At 44.7% G+C, this 18284-nt stretch overlaps 1 long non-coding RNA gene across 1 annotated transcript; it reads right to left on the bottom strand.

Annotated features, from left to right (window-relative positions):
• Positions 1 to 325: 325 nt before the first annotated feature.
• Positions 326 to 18101, bottom strand: LOC146294936 (uncharacterized). Its single transcript, XR_014753299.1, has 4 exons — positions 18029 to 18101; positions 14618 to 14733; positions 627 to 789; positions 326 to 435 (listed from the first exon to the last, which is right to left on the bottom strand). It is a non-coding gene; the product is annotated as an uncharacterized LOC146294936 (long non-coding RNA).
• Positions 18102 to 18284: the final 183 nt, after the last annotated feature.

The following is an 18284-nucleotide window of genomic DNA, read 5'->3' as shown; positions in this document are numbered from 1 at the left end:
CAGATAGATTGAGTGCTCTAATAGTCAGCGATAGCCAGGATGATCTGGAGGAAATACAAAAAGGTCAGGATTTTCCCTGACATGTTATTTCCAAAAATTGGAAATTGGGAGGATAGATGTAGAATAGTTATCAGTTACCTAAGTAAGGCACTGTACAGTATGTAATTGTATATAATAATACTGTAGAGACAGAGAGAGTACAACTATTTACTAAAGAAAGACATTAGTGAGAATGTGCTACATGTGAAAGATATCAGTCAGAAAAAAACACGATAGACTTTTTTGGTGAAGGGTAACAGTACCACTCAAAAACACAGTTGCGGTACCAGACAACAGACGTTTATTAGAATAAACGACCCCAAAAAAACACACGAAAGAAATCAGGTTCTTCCTCGGTTGAGGGTCCAGCTGGGCTGTCTGGACCCCCACTCCTCACTGAAAAAAACACAAAGTAGGAGTTGGTTATACTGCGACCATCTGCATGTGTTGGAGTCCAGCTCCTATTCACTTCTATCGATTCCCCCCTCCGGCAGGGCTGGCCCGTCTTTTTGTGGCCATCCTCCATTCCACTCATGAGCCGCACTGGGCAGCTTGTTGTCTCCCGTGAGAGCGGCACCCAGACATACCTGCCTCTGATCACCCGACCCCGGGCTTGCCGGTGCAGCTGCCCAAGGTGCTGATCGGAGTGCTGCTAGTGGTGCCTACTGGGACTCTGTCCATGGTGCTGCACTCCTGGGTTGCCACATGTGCTTCTTCTACAGAATCGTTCCGGTAGTGTTGCAATCAGGGCTGTCAAGTTTAATCAAAAGTTTTGCGTGAGATTACCATACCTGTTTAACTCCTTTATAACTCAAGACAGCTATCAACTTGGCAGAAAACTTACTTCTGTATGCATGTGCCTCGTCCATTCATTGTATATAGCGGGATGTTATCCCCTACTTCTCAGTGTGAGAAATACAAGGTGTTATATATTACTATTACTATAATATTACTTTATCAACGTTACCCATATTATGAACTTGTTATATACATTCCACGGTGATATCGGGTAACACATGGCTATTTACTCAGTAAGTAAGCTGAAACTGTCCTGTAAAAGGAAGCTGTGTTTGTTTCCGTGGTGTTACCAGGCCCTTACCATATCCTTTTTAACTGTTCATTCTCTTTCCCATGCAATAAATGCAAAGTTGGATTATGTTACTAAGAAAAACATGACACTTCACTCTGTAAATTGTAACATTATTTTAAATTGTTTCCATGGCATAACATGTATAACGAACAAATACAAAGGTTAAATCTATACAAACCTCCATATCAAATCTCAAAATTCAAATAACTTTGTACGATGATAGAACACATGTCAGTATGAGTTTGGCCCCTGTGGTTTGTCTTTCTACAGCTCCTGTAACATATTACATAGTATACAAATAAGTAAGATTCTACCTATTTGAAGTAATATGTTAGAAAACAGAATAATCAATTGGCAAATTGATCTGAGTGTATCCTGTGTGGTAGCCAAGGATGCTGTGGTCAGGGTTTTATAGAAGTGGGTGCACACTGGCCATCATTTTTTCCTTATCCAGAGCGACTTACAGGGACATTCCCCCCGAGGCAAGTAGGGTGAAGTGCCTTGCCCAAGGACACAACGTCATTTTGGCACGAACCAGCAACCGGCTTGAACGAGCAACCTTCTGATTACTAGCCTGGTTCTCTAACCGCTCAGCCACCTGACTCCCTGACTCCACCTGACTCCTTTGCATTGGCATTTGTTGGTTAAGCATACTGAGGGTGTCAAGAAGGCTGATTTGGTTTGATAGGATGTCGGATCTGTCTGGTCTGGTTGACCTTGCTATAGAGGGAAGGGCTGGGGATGGAGGTGAGGACAAAGCAAAGATGGAGAAAGGACTGGATGGGGAATGATGAGAGAACAATGGAGAGGAGGGCAAGGAAAGCATTGAGGGAGGATGAGGTGGGGATAGATTGGATTGCTGGGGAGGGCTGGGCTAGAGAACAGGATGGAGGAAAAAAGACGGAGCAAAGATGGAGGGAGGACGTGGTTGTAGGTTGACAGCCTCAGACCTGGAAAGGGGGTGTTGTTACAGTCTCGTTAGACCTGGGGGAGCAACTGAACACTTATCGATTCATCTTTAAGCTGTAAACTAGGATGTCTTTCTCTCTTTCTCCCTTCCTGTCTCTTCCTCTCACCGTATCACACTCTGTCTCCTCCCTCGAAAGAGTAAAGACAAGATAGAGGGATGGAGGGCAGGTGGATGGGGAGAAAGGAGGGAAGGAGAAGTTTATTGTCCATAAAACGGACATTATAGCCATGGCCACCCTCCCCTGGTGTACACCAGTAAATAACCATCTGTGCAGGCCTAGATCTGTCCTGTTACATCACCCCCACCCACTTGATTTAGCACTATTTGTTTATTTCCTTCTATTTATTTTGCATGATGACGCTATTTATGAGACGCACTCCGAGAGAAGGAGCCAAACTCGGACCAGCCGTTGCAGTTAAACATGACAGCGTGACTAGTGCGCGCACACACACAAACATGCACATACACACACACACAGACCAATTCCGAGGTATTAGACTGCTTTAAGTTTTACGATCCGGTATCACCAAACCTAATATAATTACCCCTGCAAGGGCACTCTGTCTTTCAGCCTCCTCTTGGCTGAGTGGGTTGGGGGCTAGGATGGAGGGAGGAGTGTAAGATGAATGAGTGAAATGAGTGTAGAAGCAAAGAACAAGAGATATACCTCCTTCTAAAATATTTTCAAACCCACAACCGTCTCCCAGACCACCCACCCCGCCCCCTAACACACACACACACATTCAAACCCTCCTTGTAAGACCACATCCCCACCCTTACACACACACACACACACACACGCACACACTATCAACCGCCTTCAAAAACAGACTCTGCCCCTCATTCTAGTTAAGTGCTCGTCCTGAGTCGTTCAGGTGGTGACCTTAACCGTGTTGTTATTAATTACCTTATTATTCTAATGAAGGAATAACACCCCATGCAGAGAGCAGTCATCAGAGCCTGCCTGAGAAGCTGGCTAATTAATACAGGCCCGTCTGAAGGTCAAGCTACAATAGGGATAGGGGTGTGTCTGTTTTTGGGGTGGCGGTATTATATGCAGGGCAGTGTGTGTGTGTGCGTGCCAGAAACGTCAGTATGAGAGGACATACATGTATGTGTCCATGTGTGCATGAGTTTTCACCCCCCATCCGCAAGCTCTACTTCATCTTCTTATATGTGTGTATATCCGTGTTTGTGTGTGCCCATGTTCGTGTGTGTATGTGCGAGCCTGTATGCATGTGTGAGTCAGGTATGATTAGCTTTCATCCCCAGTCCAATCATTCATCCTCTGAATGATGCCTCAATTACAGCAGTACCAAAGCCACGGGAGTGTCACTCTATCCTCTGGGGATATATACCACCATTATGAATACAATAACCATCATAATGAGGTCCAATCCTGCCTTATCTATCTCTCGCTCTGTCCCTCGCCAGGTGGTGAGTGGTAATGCCCTGAAAGGGGTAAGAAGATTGATCTTGACCCAAGGTTATCCTGAGGGCTCAAGACTGTCCTGGGTTTCATACAGGCGTTGCAGCCACCGACAATCCAGTGTTTCCCCAAGGATTTTTTTCAGGGGGGGAAGAGCTAAATTTAGCCTCCCATTCATTTTCAACGGAAGTCACATGACAGGCCCCGCAAGCAGTGGCGGCCCTAGCTTGTGAGGCTCCCCCCGCCCCCCCCAGAAACCCCCCCCCCCACCGTATAGCACTTATTGCAATTTGTATTCTGATATTTTGGAACAAAACAAATAACTAATTGTAACATTTAAAACAATTTCAAAAATAAGTATCAAAGACAAATAACAAACTGTAGCATATGGAACTAAAATATGGAACGCCGAGTTAGTCCAAATAAATAAATAGGTAAATAAACAGATAAATACATACATTAATAAATATGGCAATGAAATAAACACTGAAATAAAACAAAGATGGCAATAAATATATATATATAGCATTATACAATTATATAGCTGAATCCATTTACCAACATCAATAAATAAATACATTTATTTATTTATTTCAAAATTACATTTTTGTAAATACAACATTTATTTATTTCCTGGGACTTTTATTTCCTAATGCCACATTTATTTTTTGAGACTTTTACGCACCACATTTATTTCCACACCACATTTATTTCTGTGCTGTCTTTATTTCCGATCTCACATGCAAACAAGAGGGGCGTGGTTATCTTCCGACCAACGCAGCTGCACACCTTGATTCCTAAATAGCTATGCTACCTGTATGGGGGGTGACAGTGGCATCGCAGTGCCGAAAAGCAAACAATGTAGACAAGCACATAATGTATGTGTTGTCTCTGCCTTTTGATCATTTGTTCCCAATGGGAGTGATGGCGGTGACCTATAGTAACCTACGTGTGGGGACTTGGTCTTTGATAGCTACAAGGTAGCGCTGAAGTTAAACTTTGTAAACATTGCTTTCGCTCGTGTGACGTGTAACTCGTCTGCAAAGCTAACAATCACTGCCACCACTACGTCTTCCTAGGTGGTATGTTGGCTATCACCGGTCTCGATGTCGGCAACTGTAGGCCAAGTGGCTGGCTAGCCGGCTAGCTAGCTGGCAAAATAATGAAAGGACGACATCAGTGTGGCCATTTCAGCTAGAGCTAGCTACTGTAGAGTTAGTAGTATTGTGCTGTATTGGCACAGACCTGAACAGTCAAACCCGTTTTGGCACTGAATGGTCATTAAAACGAGTTAAGTGGTAGTGGTTTGATTTAATATTGAATAATTCCATAAATTATAATATCTGGGTTTGGGTATTGTGTACCGTGTTAAATGGGTCTTGGTCTGGACACTTCTTGGTTAGTTGCAACTTTAAATTGCCAATAATAATAAATATAAGAAACTGGACTTCAATTTGAAGCAGTACTGCAAATCCAAAGGTATGGGTAATGTCTGGAATGTTCTGGCTTCACTTCAGGTCTCATCTCACTAAATGGTAATACCGGCATGGCATAATGGTGGAGCTAGATAGTTATAGCCAGGTGCCTTATCGATCTAGCAATCCACATAATAGCAGAGCGATGTAGCGGTGGCAGTGATTGTCTTCTTTCTTAGGCGTAGTGACCGTTGTTATGTGCAGCTGCGTTGGTCATAAGATAACCACGCCCCTCTCATTTGCATGTGAGATCGGAAATAAATACAGCACAGAAATGTGGTGTGTAAAAGTCTCAAAAATATATAAATTTGGCATTAGGAAATAAAAGTCCCATTAAATAAATAAATGTTGTCTTTACAAAAACGTCATTTTTAAATAAATACATTTTTTGATGTCGGTAAATGGATTCAGCTATATAATTATATAATGCTATATTTATTACCATCTTTGTTTTATTTCAGAGTTTATTTCATAGCCATATTTATGTATGTATTTATCTATTTATTTACCTATTTATTCATTTATTTAATTTTCACTAACTCGGCGTTCCTAACTAAAATACATAAATAAATAAAAAATTGCTCAAATCCTTTATCACACAAAGTAGACTAATATAACATATTAACACACTTATAAAGAAGAGAACCTGATTATTTCTCTTCAAACTAGAAACAAAGTAACAACTAAATTCCACACCTGCCATCTAAACCCTGACCTTTTTGCCTTCCTGGATGCAAAAGCCTTCTATTACATTTCATTTCATGTGTATTGCAACCAACATTTAATAGCATTAAGAGGTAAGTGTCTACATGCTAACTGGCATATTGTTTTTTTCTCGCTAGTAGTTTGTCAGAAATATACATCTTTATCAAGTATTGCAGTCAGTCAGTGAAGAAGTTAAGAAAGTGTATTGCTTACACCCGGCAGCAAGGAGACAAATCATCAGGGTTGTCACAAAGTATGTCTGTTAGCTTGTGCGCTAGCTAACCATTGTGGTAGAAAATTCTAGCTGGTCTGTGTAGATATGAATAGTCGAAGATGGCGGTTGCAATTGAATTTATTAAGACTATACAATTTCATATGATTAAACAAAGTACTTTGTGATCAGTCATTAACGAAGGAGGTGCCATCTACACAAATCGTAAGAGTGATAGCTACCATCACACATGTTCAACCTTATATAAACTTTAGATCAATGGCATTCTGTAAGGTCAATCAATCAATGTAGCAAACTCTGTGATTGGCTAACTCAACATAGTGACAGCTTAAAACAATACATTTCCACCAAGAGTCCCAAAGTTCTTTGTTGTCACAGCTCTCTCCAGAGCAGTAGATAATAACGCCACAGGGGTTGACCAATCAAATGGTCAACTGTCCTTTGTGTGACCATCTTCAAACAATAACTTAATTAACATCACCTATGAAACAGGAAGAGTCAGGGCAGCTTGATCCATTTATCCATCTCACCACAGGTGATAAGAACAATACAACCAAACCCACATTGTCCTTAGACCAACTGTCTCTTCCCCCCAGGTGACAAGAACTCTTTCAGGTCACCCAGACTTCCTGTCTCTTACCAATGAACATAGAAGATTATAGATTTCATACACCATTCAAACGAGACCGCTCTCCACAGTCATTGGTTCATACACAGGCATGCAACTGTCACATTGGCTCTTCTTTCATTGGTTCCCTTGCATAGATCTTGCGCGGGTGTGTGTGTGCGCATGTTTGCGTGTGTGCGTCATCAACCCTGGTTGAATCTCTGGTTCTGGTGTCGTAAAGTCTCCTTAAAACACACAAACCCCCAAATACCTCTAGTTTTAAAGTGTTACATCTTCAACTTTTCTGACAGTTGCTTGTTATTGAGCTAAGAAAAAGAGAAGATTCCGGTGCTAGATTTGCAGGCAGATTTCTTAGCTACATTCAGGTTAACTTAGGCTTTCTGAACGTTCGATTCAATGCGTTTGCTACCTGCGTTCCACAAAGCCTAGAAATATTTGTTAGTTGGTTATCCTTGGCCAAAAATGTTGCGTTCTATTGTCCACCCTACTGAGGGGAAAGTTGAGATGGAAGAGGAAGATGGGAATTACCGGCCCGCTTTTGGTTTTAGTTGCGTTTCAGACAAAATATGAGTGTGTCTGGGGAGTGTTGTGTGATCAGTCAGACAGGCACGGGTGAGCAGATGTGTCAAATGTGGAAGTGAACTCGGAGCACCTTAAAATCTGAAGAAGGCCAGGAGAAACATGGCTTCTAGGGTGGCATCAGTGGAATGGGTGGAGTTGCCAGCACGGACTGTCTAGCAGTTCAGAAGTGAGAAGGAGCCATGTGGATGGCATGCGGGGCTCCAGGGAGTTTGCTTCTGGCGCCAATAGCTTGAACTTCAGGAGCAAGAGACAGGAGAGAGAGTCAGCAATGGTGTTGTGGTGGCTGGGGACTTGAGTGGCCCTGAGGATGAACTGGTGTGTGATTCAGCCAGGTGAGGCAGCGGAGGAAGGGCATGGCAGAGATGGAGTCGGAGCGGTCTTTGTTGATCGAGAAGATGACTGCAGGGTTGTCCGCTGGTCCATTTGTGGCTCCAGTGGAAGGACAGAGTTTGTGGGATGATGCAGATGAGAGGGGTTGTGATGAGGAAGGGCAGGAAGGGACCTCGGGAAACCATGGGGAAGAGAACCAGTGGCCAGCGTATTAGCGGCCAAAACCATGAACAGTTGCATGTCTTTGGGCTCTAAAATTAGTTGGTTTTAGAACAAGGTAATGCTGTTCCAGTGAGACAGAAGGTGATGCCAGAGGTCCATGAGACAGGAGGTGTCCAAGGTGATGGTTTGGTGGAGCGAGTGGGTACGAGAAGCGAGGAGGTGACTGTCACAACGTGAGGTGGGGTTGGACCCAAATGCAGGGGAGTCAGCAGGCATGGTCAAACAAAAGGTTTAATACTCGAAACGGGAACCAGACAGGGTACACACAGGGACAAAGGGTAATGCCAAGACAAAGACTGGACACAAAACAGGAACCTAAATACACAGAAACAAACAAGACACAGGTGGACACAATGAAACTAACGAGAACTGAACGAGACACAGGTGACGACAATGAGATAGGGAACACTAGGGCAGGGAAAAAAACTGAAACTGTGGGGGGGGGGGGGGGCACGGCTGTGGCCGTGACAGTACCCCCCTCTCAAGGGACATCACCAGACGCAGGGGGTCGGAGCAGGTCCGGGGGACGGCCCGGGGGCAGGGCAGAGGGTCGGGGCAGGTCCAAGGGACGGCCCGGAGGCAGGGCAGAGGGTCGGGGGATGACCTGGGGGCCGGAGCTCAGGCACGGGGGCGCCTGGGAGCGTGGAGGAGGGGGCGCGGACGAGGGGTCGCCTGGGAGCGCAGACGAGGGGGCGCCTGGGGCACAGGGCAGGAACGGGGCTGGGGTACAAGGCAGGAACGGCGCTGTGGTACATGGCAGGAACGGGGCTGGGGCACATGGCAGGAACGGGGCTGGGTTCCGGCGGCAGGCGGCCGAGACTCCCCGGCAGGAACAGCCATGGTGGTCTGGGTGCTGGGCGGCGCAACCTTGTTCGTCCGGGCGCAGGGCGGCACAACCTCCGGATGAGGCAGGGGCACAGGGCAGGATCGAGGCAGGGGCCCAGGGCAGGACCGAGGCTGGAGTCGGGGTTCGGGCAGGGGCTGGAGCCAAGGCAGGAACCAGGACCTAGGGTGGGCCCTCTGCTGCAGGCTTTGTGGTCCACCAAAGGCATGCCTGGTCCCAAGGAAAGGGTTCGGGGAACTCACCGCAGGGTCCAAGTTTGGTCTTGGCATTCTGTCACGCCGTGAGGTGGGGTTGGACCCAAATGCAGGGGAGTCAGCATGCATGGTCAAACAGAAGGTTTAATACTCGAAACGTGAAACAGACAGGGTACACACAGGGACAAAGGGTCCCTGTGTGTAAGGGTAATGCCAAGACAATGACTTGACACAAAACAGGAACCTAAATACACAGAAACAAACAAGACACAGGTGGACATAATGAAACTAACGAGAACTGAACGAGACACAGGTGACGACAATGAGACAGGGAACACTAGGGCAGGGAAAAAATGAAACCGGGGGGGCTGTGGGCTGTGGCCGTGACAGTGACAGATGAAGGAGCGTCCTTGGGGGATGATTTATAGGGAGAGGACATGGAACTTGGTGCAGGTAGGAGTATGCAAATAGTTGGAAAAAGGGGAGTGGTGCTTGGAATGACACAGTGTCCAGGGTGATGCAGAGGAATTCCCGACAGGTAGCCATGTTGGAGGCCTCGAGTGCCGACTGGAGGTTTGGGCATTGAAATTAGTAGGTCAGCAGGGACCTGAGAAACCGGTGGTCGAGGTGGTGCTGGAGAGCCTTTGCCAGGTTAGGGACAATGATGGAGGTGGGCTTACAGTAAGGTGGCTGGCTTGCGAGTGGGGTTTAGGGAGCAGGAGGAGTGAGGGTCAACGCTGCCATAGAAAGAGCAGATGTGGAGGCTCCTGCAGGAGGATATGGAACACCCGCCATCATTTAAATTGTCCTGCACAGAATCGGGTGGCCCGAGAGAAGGGGCTGTGGAGTGAATGGGTGGCAGTGTTTCCCACAGAGTGTTTCTATTTTTGGTGGTAGGCAGGGGCGGAGCCAGACGTTGTAAACATTAAGGGCATAGCCAAACCTGGTCCTAGAATCTTTTTGAAGTAAGCGTAGATAGGGTCTTCAACAAGCAATGCGAGCATGTGGAGCATGCAAGCTAATTATTTTTGCATTAATTTGAGCGCAAAATAGTTCTTTTTTAGCGTTCTGTAATATGAACATAACGTTGGCCTCATATTCTTATATTTGTCAAATGTATTTAACTATGAATATGATTATATTTAACTTAAATATATCAGTTTTGGACACATTTGTGCACACAACTATGATACTAAGGCCCAATCCCAATGTCCCTAGGGACAGCCAGGGCTCAAAATGCTAAACATTGGAATGGGACAGCACTTTGCTGCATTGACGGCAAAATAGTGATGTTATTGGATCAAATCTGATTGAAGCATATTTGGAATTTATCATCGAAGAATACACACAGTTCTGGCTATATTAACCATCAGTGGCCTTTTTTCAAGATGATTTCTGGCATATTTTTGGACTTCACTTAGCAACAGTATTTTACCCTGAAGGGACGCATCTGTTATCGGATGGGTGTCCTTCTCATAATACGTCTACACAATTGTAGATTCTAGCTACACTTAAATCTCTCACAAATCATTTTACTGATATGCTAAATTGGACATGCTGTTTTCACCCCATACACATATGTGACAATAGTTGAATGGATTTAAATGGACAGTAGATTTTCTTCCTTTCCCTCACACTCACAACTTGGCCCTCTCTACCTCTTTCTCTTCTTATTGCTCCCCTCTCTCCCCCACTCCTTTTTCCTCCCCCCTTTTTTCCCTCTCATTTCTGTCTCATTGATGATTGATAACACTAGTTATGTGGTGTGTTATGAGAGGTAGTTCCGTACAGCTGTCTGGCCTACCTGCCCGTCTGCCTTGTCATGTCCTGTTAATGTCAGCCAACTCTGTGTCCCTCCAACACAGATTAGATGCTAATTAACCTTTCAAGAGCAGTTTGCCGACCGTGCATTAACTATTTAACCCGCTGCTACGGCCACCGGTCGTCTACAATGCCACATCTGTCTGTCTGTCTTTTGTCTGTTTGCTCAATTACCTTTTTTCCGTTGAAGAACGGAAGGCTTGAGATATTAACCTTCTCTCCTTTCTCCTTCTTAAACATACTCTTCCTTTCCTTCTCCACTCTCTCTGTACATACAAATTAATTGTTCATGTCTCCTTCCCGTGCAGTGCCGGTCCTTTCTACAGTTGACATAGGCATGAAGAGGGGGGCGGGAATTTCCAGAGTGCATACAATTTTCAAACCTTGCCTAGGGCGCCAAATGTGTTAGGACCGGCACTGTTCCTGTGCGTGTGAGAGGCCCGTCAACTCCAGGAGCCCCCCGCCCTGCGTCCGGCAGGTTTCAACCCACCTTCCCTCCTATAAGTGACCCCCCCCACACCAATTTTCTCTGGTTTCCTGGCTCCGCCCCCTGTTCTCGCTGACCTTCCTACTGTGTTTGCAACCTTCATCGCCTCCCTGGGTCCTCAGGTACCTACAGAACAGTGCTGGGCACCACCCCAACTTGCTCCAATTGTTCCCTGCCCTGTCTGCGTCACTCCCCTCATGCAGAAGCTGCCGGGCCTCTCTTTCCCACCCTGCTACCCTTCTCTTTGCCCCCTCGGCGGTATCTCCTCTTTCCCTGCTTGCAATGAAAGGAATGTGATCTGTTCCACCTTTCTTAAGTGCAGGGCAGGACTGGACGACTATTTCTCCCTCCTCCTCCAGCTTGCTCTGCGGTTTGGATGTTCTGGCTTTTACACTTACCAAGTGTGGTTCACCTCAGAGGCCACAACTTGGTTGCAGCCAGTCAGCCACCTACTGGGGCGGCTTGGACAATGAGACACTGTTTCACATTTTCGCTTAACCCCTTCTTGAGAGTTGTGAAGACGGCCATAGAATCAATCCGGAGATAATAACGGTTAGGCCCAATCCCAATGTCCACTCTTACAGTAAGTCGAACTTGTTTCCGGTGAGGGTTGGACTCCGCCAGGGCTGCCCTATGTCACCGATTCTGTTCATTACCTATATGGACAGGATTTCTAGGCGCAGCCAGGGTGTTGAGGGGGTCCGGTTTGGTGACCTCAGGATCGGGTCGCTGCTTTTTGCAGATGATGTGGTCCTGTTGGCTTCATCGGGCCGTGACCTTCAGCTCTCACTGGAGCGGTTCGCAACCGACTGTGAAGCGGCTGGGATGCGAATCAGCACCTCCAAATCTGAGGCCATGGTTATCGACCGGAAAAGGGTGGAGTGCCATCTCCGGGTCGGGGAGGAGATCCTGAACCAAGTGGAGGAGTTCAAGTATATCGGGGTCTTGTTCACGAGTGAGGGAAGAATGGAGCGCGAGGTCGACAGGCGGATCGGTGCGGCGTCCGCAGTGATGCGGGCTCTGTATCGGTCCGTCGTGGTGAAGAAGGAGCTGAGTCGAAAGGCGAAGCTCTCTATTTACCAGTCGATCTACGTTCCTACCCTCACCTATGGTCACGACCTATGGGTAGTGACCGAAAGAACGAGATTGCGAATACAAGCGGCCGAAATGAGCTTTCTCCGCAGGGTGTCCGGGCTCTCCCCTATACTAAATCTTAGCATACTTGAGTATACTTTAAGAGTGATTAATCATCAATATACTTCTAATAATTGAATGATTAGTTAATTTGAAGTGTGCTATTTTGGAACAACTTATTTTGTACTTAATATATTCAAGTTGTAATTAAATTGTACTAAAGCACAATTTAAAGTATATTAAGTGCACTTTTACGTGCTAAAGTGGAACAACTTCAAGTATACTTAGTACACTTTAAGTATACGGCTATGTCCATATACTTAAAGTGTACTAAGTATACTTGAAGTTGTTCCACTTTAGCACGTAAAAGTGCACTTAATATACTTTAATTTGTGTGTGTTTTTAACCAGATGGCATTACCAGTTTATGATCCGGGGTGGGAGGGTGAACGAGGGACTGTGGTTTCGGGTGTAGCCTGGCTGGCGTCTTGTGTGCCTAGTGCAGTGCCGTGGGAGTGTGTGCGGTGCCCTCCGGGGGTGGTGTGTGGAACATTGTGGTTTGCAGTGTTGTGTGACCTGTCTGAGTTCAACGGGTTCTTGGGGGTAGGCGGTTAGTTGGGTGGCATATTGAAGCTCGCTGGGGCTTTTAGTATCTGACCTTATCCAGCATAACTGGTAGTAGCCGCATGAATTTAAGTACTTGTCTAAATATTAATAAAGACTGAACCTTTTTTCAAAAGTCCGTTGTGCAGCTTCGTTTTGTGTGCATTCTCCTTGCCGAAAGAATCTGACTATATTCTAGGTCTATTACAATATTGATACAATTTTTGAGACTGCTTATCGATCCGAGTGTTAAATCAGGCTTGGCCACTACCACAATATTTTCTCATCGAATCAGAACGAATCATGTAGGTTACCCATTTTGGTTTCAAAAAGGTGTCTCACCTAAAGGTGAGGAGTTTGCATGCCTGAATAGTGTCTCTCCTCCTACACCTCTCACTCCACACATTCCCTTCCTCCTCCATCCCCTCTTTATCCTTTCTTTTCTTTTTCCTCTTCTTCCATCTCCTCTTACTTTCCTTTCTCCACTCTGTCTTCTACCTCTACCACATCCTTCCCCTTTTCCACCACCTCACCCTCTTTTATCTGAAATAAGACTGTGTAGCCACAAACCGAACAGAACTTAGATGTTTTATTGGATAGGTCAACATTTACATATAGATGTATTATTATTCAAGTCAGGGCTCGACATTAACTTTTTGAGGCGACAAGTACATTAACATTTCACTTGTCCAGACATAAGTCACTTGTCAGAGTAAAGATTTATAATTAAAAAAAAAAATTAAATGGCGTTGACGTTTCTAGTTTGCTAGCGTTGGCAGTGGTGTACCATGGCAGCATTTGTATCAGTTAAATGTATGTAGTTAAATATCAGCTAATATTCAACTGTAAAGTAGGTGCTCAAGCACCCCTAAAAAAATATATATATATATATATTATTCTTTATTATCATTTGATGCTGGTAGTTCATGAAGAAAGTGATATCCTTAGTTTTTTTATTCATTCAATATTTTTCATAATAATACATAAATGTATTAATTGCTATCAAGTGAAATTAGGGATTTATAATAACAAGGGGGTTTATCACTTTTGCAAGGCACTGTATTCATATCACATTCTAATTGGGGACTGAGCACCCCTAGAGGTCTGATCCTAGAATCGCCCCTGCTCAGACGCTCTCACACCAAACCTCTCGTTCCCTTCTCACGCTGAGATGGCAACGCAAACAAAGTTGTCCTGCTAACGTTGTAAACAGTAATGGACGAGGTGCAGGCCCACGGAGTGAAGCAACATAGACACTCGAACACCTGTGAAAGCTTGTCTCGTGGCCATTTCTCTTATTTTAGATACAGTATAAGTTTAGATAGCTTGCAAATACTGAGGATAGCCTACCGAAGTAGAATTAGCCAATGTCGTAGCGATGCTAGCTAACGTTAGTTTGCTAGCTGTATAACATTTCACTGGGTCTTACAGCGTTGCTTGATTTACTGAATTTATTATGAAATGGTCAAGCCATTTGCCTACTTGAGCAAGTCACAGTGTTTTTAAGCCCTGAGAGTGTAATTGCGATGACACAGTAAATAATTTTTCAGGTAATAAGCCCCCGTTCAAGTGTTTACCATTAAATTAGCTGCACTGTCTGATCTTGGGACGAAGCCACTTATTTTGTGTTTTGCTAATGCAGAATTCGGTCAAATAAATTCGGTAAAATAGACGTAATAATTGGAACATAATTTAGCAATAAGCCCCAAGAGGCCGTGGTTTACGCTGATTTTAGAACAGGTAAGGGGAGTTGTTAGGCGCGAAGCGAAGTGCCGAAAACCCCCTTACCTGTTCTAAAATGGACGGATGGATGTAAATTCTGAAAATACTCACCAGACGCAGATCGACAATACTGTTGTCGACCAGTGTCAACACTCGTTGACAACACTGTTGCTGCTGCCGCAATCGTCAATGGAGGCTGACGGGGCTCTCACGTAGCAAACAAATCGCTGTAAAAACAAAAGTTTTTACTATTTTTACTAAAAACAAAAGTTTTTACAGCAACCTACATTAAAATCTCACCACCTGGCTGTTTTCACAATAGTCATCGTCATAACATTTCCCTCTTTCAGTTTTTTAGTGTAAAATGGAACTATAAAATTAGCTACAAACATACTACTATGACGCTTTCTAGCATGGCTGCCGCCTAAAAGACGAGGCGGTCTCACGGGCGACCTGCACTCGCTCAAATTTCAAAGACTTTCACAACCTAAATCAAAAATCTGAGATTGCAGTTCCACTCGAAATCGCCTTATCTACAAAGCCAAATGGTTGTGATTTTTTGGGGGTGGTATTTTTCACTCTTAATCTAAGCTCCAATTTGCGAGCTAGAAAGTCTCTATCACGTTGTATCCATGCGTCGTTGCTAACGTGTGTTGACGTGGTGACGTGGCTAGCACAGATTACCCTTCATCGACAAAACCCATTGACACTGTATGACTATGTTTAGCTTGTGTTCTGCTCCTCTCTCTTGCCAACCGTCTCTGGAGGAGGTGATCCCTCTCTGAATTGCTCCTCCCAAGGTTTCTTCCATTTTTTCTCCCGTTGGGAGTTTTTCTGGGAGTTTTTCCTTGTCTTCCTTGAGGGTTTAGGTTGGTTGAGGGGCAGTTCTATGGGCGTATGTGAAGCCCTCTGTGACATGCTTGCGTGTAAAAAGGGCTATTCAAATAAATTTGATTTGATTTGACAAAAGGCACTTTGTTGCCACAAAAACGTTGTAACCTCCTAAACTGTGCAACAGAACGTATATCCCAATACAAGCAAAGCAATCGAGACCAAGACCAACATTTTGACACAGGCGTTGTCTATGTAGTCCAAATATTGACTGATCCTTAGGGGGGCAAAAATAGTAAATAAATATTTATGTGAGATAACAATGGTTTGTGCTCGCCGAAAGCAAGCACACCCCAATAATAATAATATATATGTGAGAGAACAATGGTTGTGCTCGCCGAAGGCGTGAGCACACCCAATAAACCATCGGGAAATAATGTCATTCTTTCTACAATGTAAATGAAATATTTAAAGTTCTTCCCAATACTTTTGCAGAAGTTGTAGGTTGTAGCACTTGTAGGTTGCTTGCTTCCCCCCCTTCTGTCCAATTCATCTCAAACCAGCTCAATGGGGTTTCAGTCTGGAGACTGCTGGCCATTCCAAGATTTTAAGCCTACTGTCTTGTTCTTTTCTTCAAAGGTAGTTGGTGTCACACACTGAGGAACTATTCTTTTCCTTATTCCAGTGGTTCTCAACCAGGGGGACGCGTACCCCTGGGGGTACGTTAAGGCAGTCCAGGGGGTAAGTGAGATTTTTAAAGATTAGCATCCATTCAAAAATCCATTAAAATAGTTATTACACGGTTCCTTAGAATGTTCCAAAAAGTTCTGTAAATTTGTATGGGCCATATGTAGGTTAAATGTCTGCGTTCGCAGGTCAGTAATTTCTTGATATGCCTCGCTGCAAAAAGCTGTCGTTGGCAACGGGTTTTGTGCTTCCAATTCACATCTTTCATATCATTCCGCAAGTAGTCCGGTCATTTAACGTAACGGAAAGTCATTGAAACTTGAAGTCTGAAGGTGGGTTGCTACGCACAAAGTTTTACCAATTGAACAACGGCTTTGTTTGTTTTACACAATAAAGGCAAAAAAAATTGGGATTGCGCGCTACGCGTGCTCGCATTAACTATTGATCTTCTGAACTAGCATCACATCTAACTCAAAATGTGCATGCATTAGCAGGGCAGCTGTGGTGGTACGGGGGCCGGTTCTGGATCAAAGAACAGGGCCTATTTTTACTCCCACGTATACGTAAACCACCTACGTGGATGCGGGGGGCGCGAGTCACTGGCACCATTATTTTAGGGGTCGTGGGCTAAAATGTTTGAGAACCCCTGCTCTAGGTGGCCGCGGGAACTAGGGGTGCTGATGGTGCTGCAGCACCCACCGACAGCACGAACATTTAAATTGATGACTTAAAAATCCACCACCGTGGCACAGCTCCGCAGTAGTGGACTGAGCATTGGGAGCACCAGGAGAAGAATAATGATGTAAGACCAGGCTAAGAAACGTAGGGTGGGGCTGAAAAATTAAGAGAGAAAGAAATCACCTTCACTAGACAAGGTTTTACCAATTGAAAAATGGTTATGTTTATTTTACATACAGCTCAACTATTTTGCGCTCAAATAAAGGCCAAAAATGTTGGCCATGCGCACTCGCATTACCTGAATGACTGAACACTGAATATGCTTGCATTAGCAGGGCAGCTGTGGTGACGTATATGGGGGCCAGTTCTGGTGGGCCAGTCTGAATCAAAGTCCAGGGCCTATTTTTACGTCCCTGCCGCCCCGCAACATTAAGCCCCCCCCAAGAACCCCCTTGATAAAATATGTTCCCGCGGCTATGGGTGGCACTGTTATCTCCTCTGAATATATTTTTTTGTGATGTTAACATTAATTTGCTAAATGTTTTCTGGTCAAATTTGAACAGCTCTTGGCTAGTAGTGTGCATTGAATATGTGATGTAATGTTGAATGAACACTACATTTTGTATTGCTTGAGGGAAGCTGAGGTGCAAAGAGAGAGAAAATAAGATGGCAATTTGTTGTTTTATTGTCTTCTGCAGGAGCAAATATATCAAAAAACCCACCCATGAGTTGTGCCTGTTCATGCTCTGAACACATCCGTTACAATGTCATAGCGCTGTGTATTAGGGCCTACATCTTTTTTTCAATCAAAAATGCTCAGCGCTGGTTAGGGGGTACTTGGCTGAAAAAATATTTCACAAGGGGTACATCACTCAAAAAACCACTGCCCCATTCGATAGTGTACAAAATCCTGCGTGATGAACCAAAGATTTCATCGCTTCATGGCCCAGGTAAGCCTCGTTTTCTTATTTTGCCACCGTATCAATGCCTTTCTTTTTGCCTTTCGTTTTGTCTTCTGTTCACAGTTGAGACTTACTTACTTTGACCAGTGTTAAGTTGTGCTTAAAGCTGTTGTCCTGTGGCTATTACATTTCCCTGTATTACATTTCCCTACACAATGGTTGCGTAGAGCGCGTGTGAAGGGGGAGGGGGAGAAGTTGAGGAAGAGGTAGAGAGGAAGAGGCTTCTATAGTAACAATGGACGATCAATGGAAACTGACCTAACGATGATTAAGTTAAATCATTTGTAAAATACAGTCAAAATCAACAATTCAATCACAACATGTCAATATGTCACAAGTAAGAAATATTGCAAATCGAAGTTACTTTTGTCGGTTTGAAGAACGGAGTCAATAGTTCGTTATGTCCAACGAATAGAAAACGGAATCTCTCGTCAAAGTTTCCCAGGTGCTGTGTGATGTGCAGGTTAAGAGGAATAAGTTAGAGAGTGACGCGTTCACCTCAGTTTAATCCTACGAACGAGCGGGGGTGATTGTATGTTTAGGGGTTATATACCCCAAAGAACAGGGGTCATCCCTGTGAAGGAGACCTCTCTCATTGGTCAGTTACTTCCACCTGGGCG

The sequence above is a fragment of the Hypomesus nipponensis genome, chromosome 4, assembly GCF_054491055.1.
Source record: "Hypomesus nipponensis isolate SF chromosome 4, ASM5449105v1, whole genome shotgun sequence".
In the NCBI taxonomy this organism is placed as follows: Eukaryota; Metazoa; Chordata; class Actinopteri; order Osmeriformes; family Osmeridae; genus Hypomesus; species Hypomesus nipponensis.
This window is presented reverse-complemented; position numbering and strand designations above follow the sequence as displayed.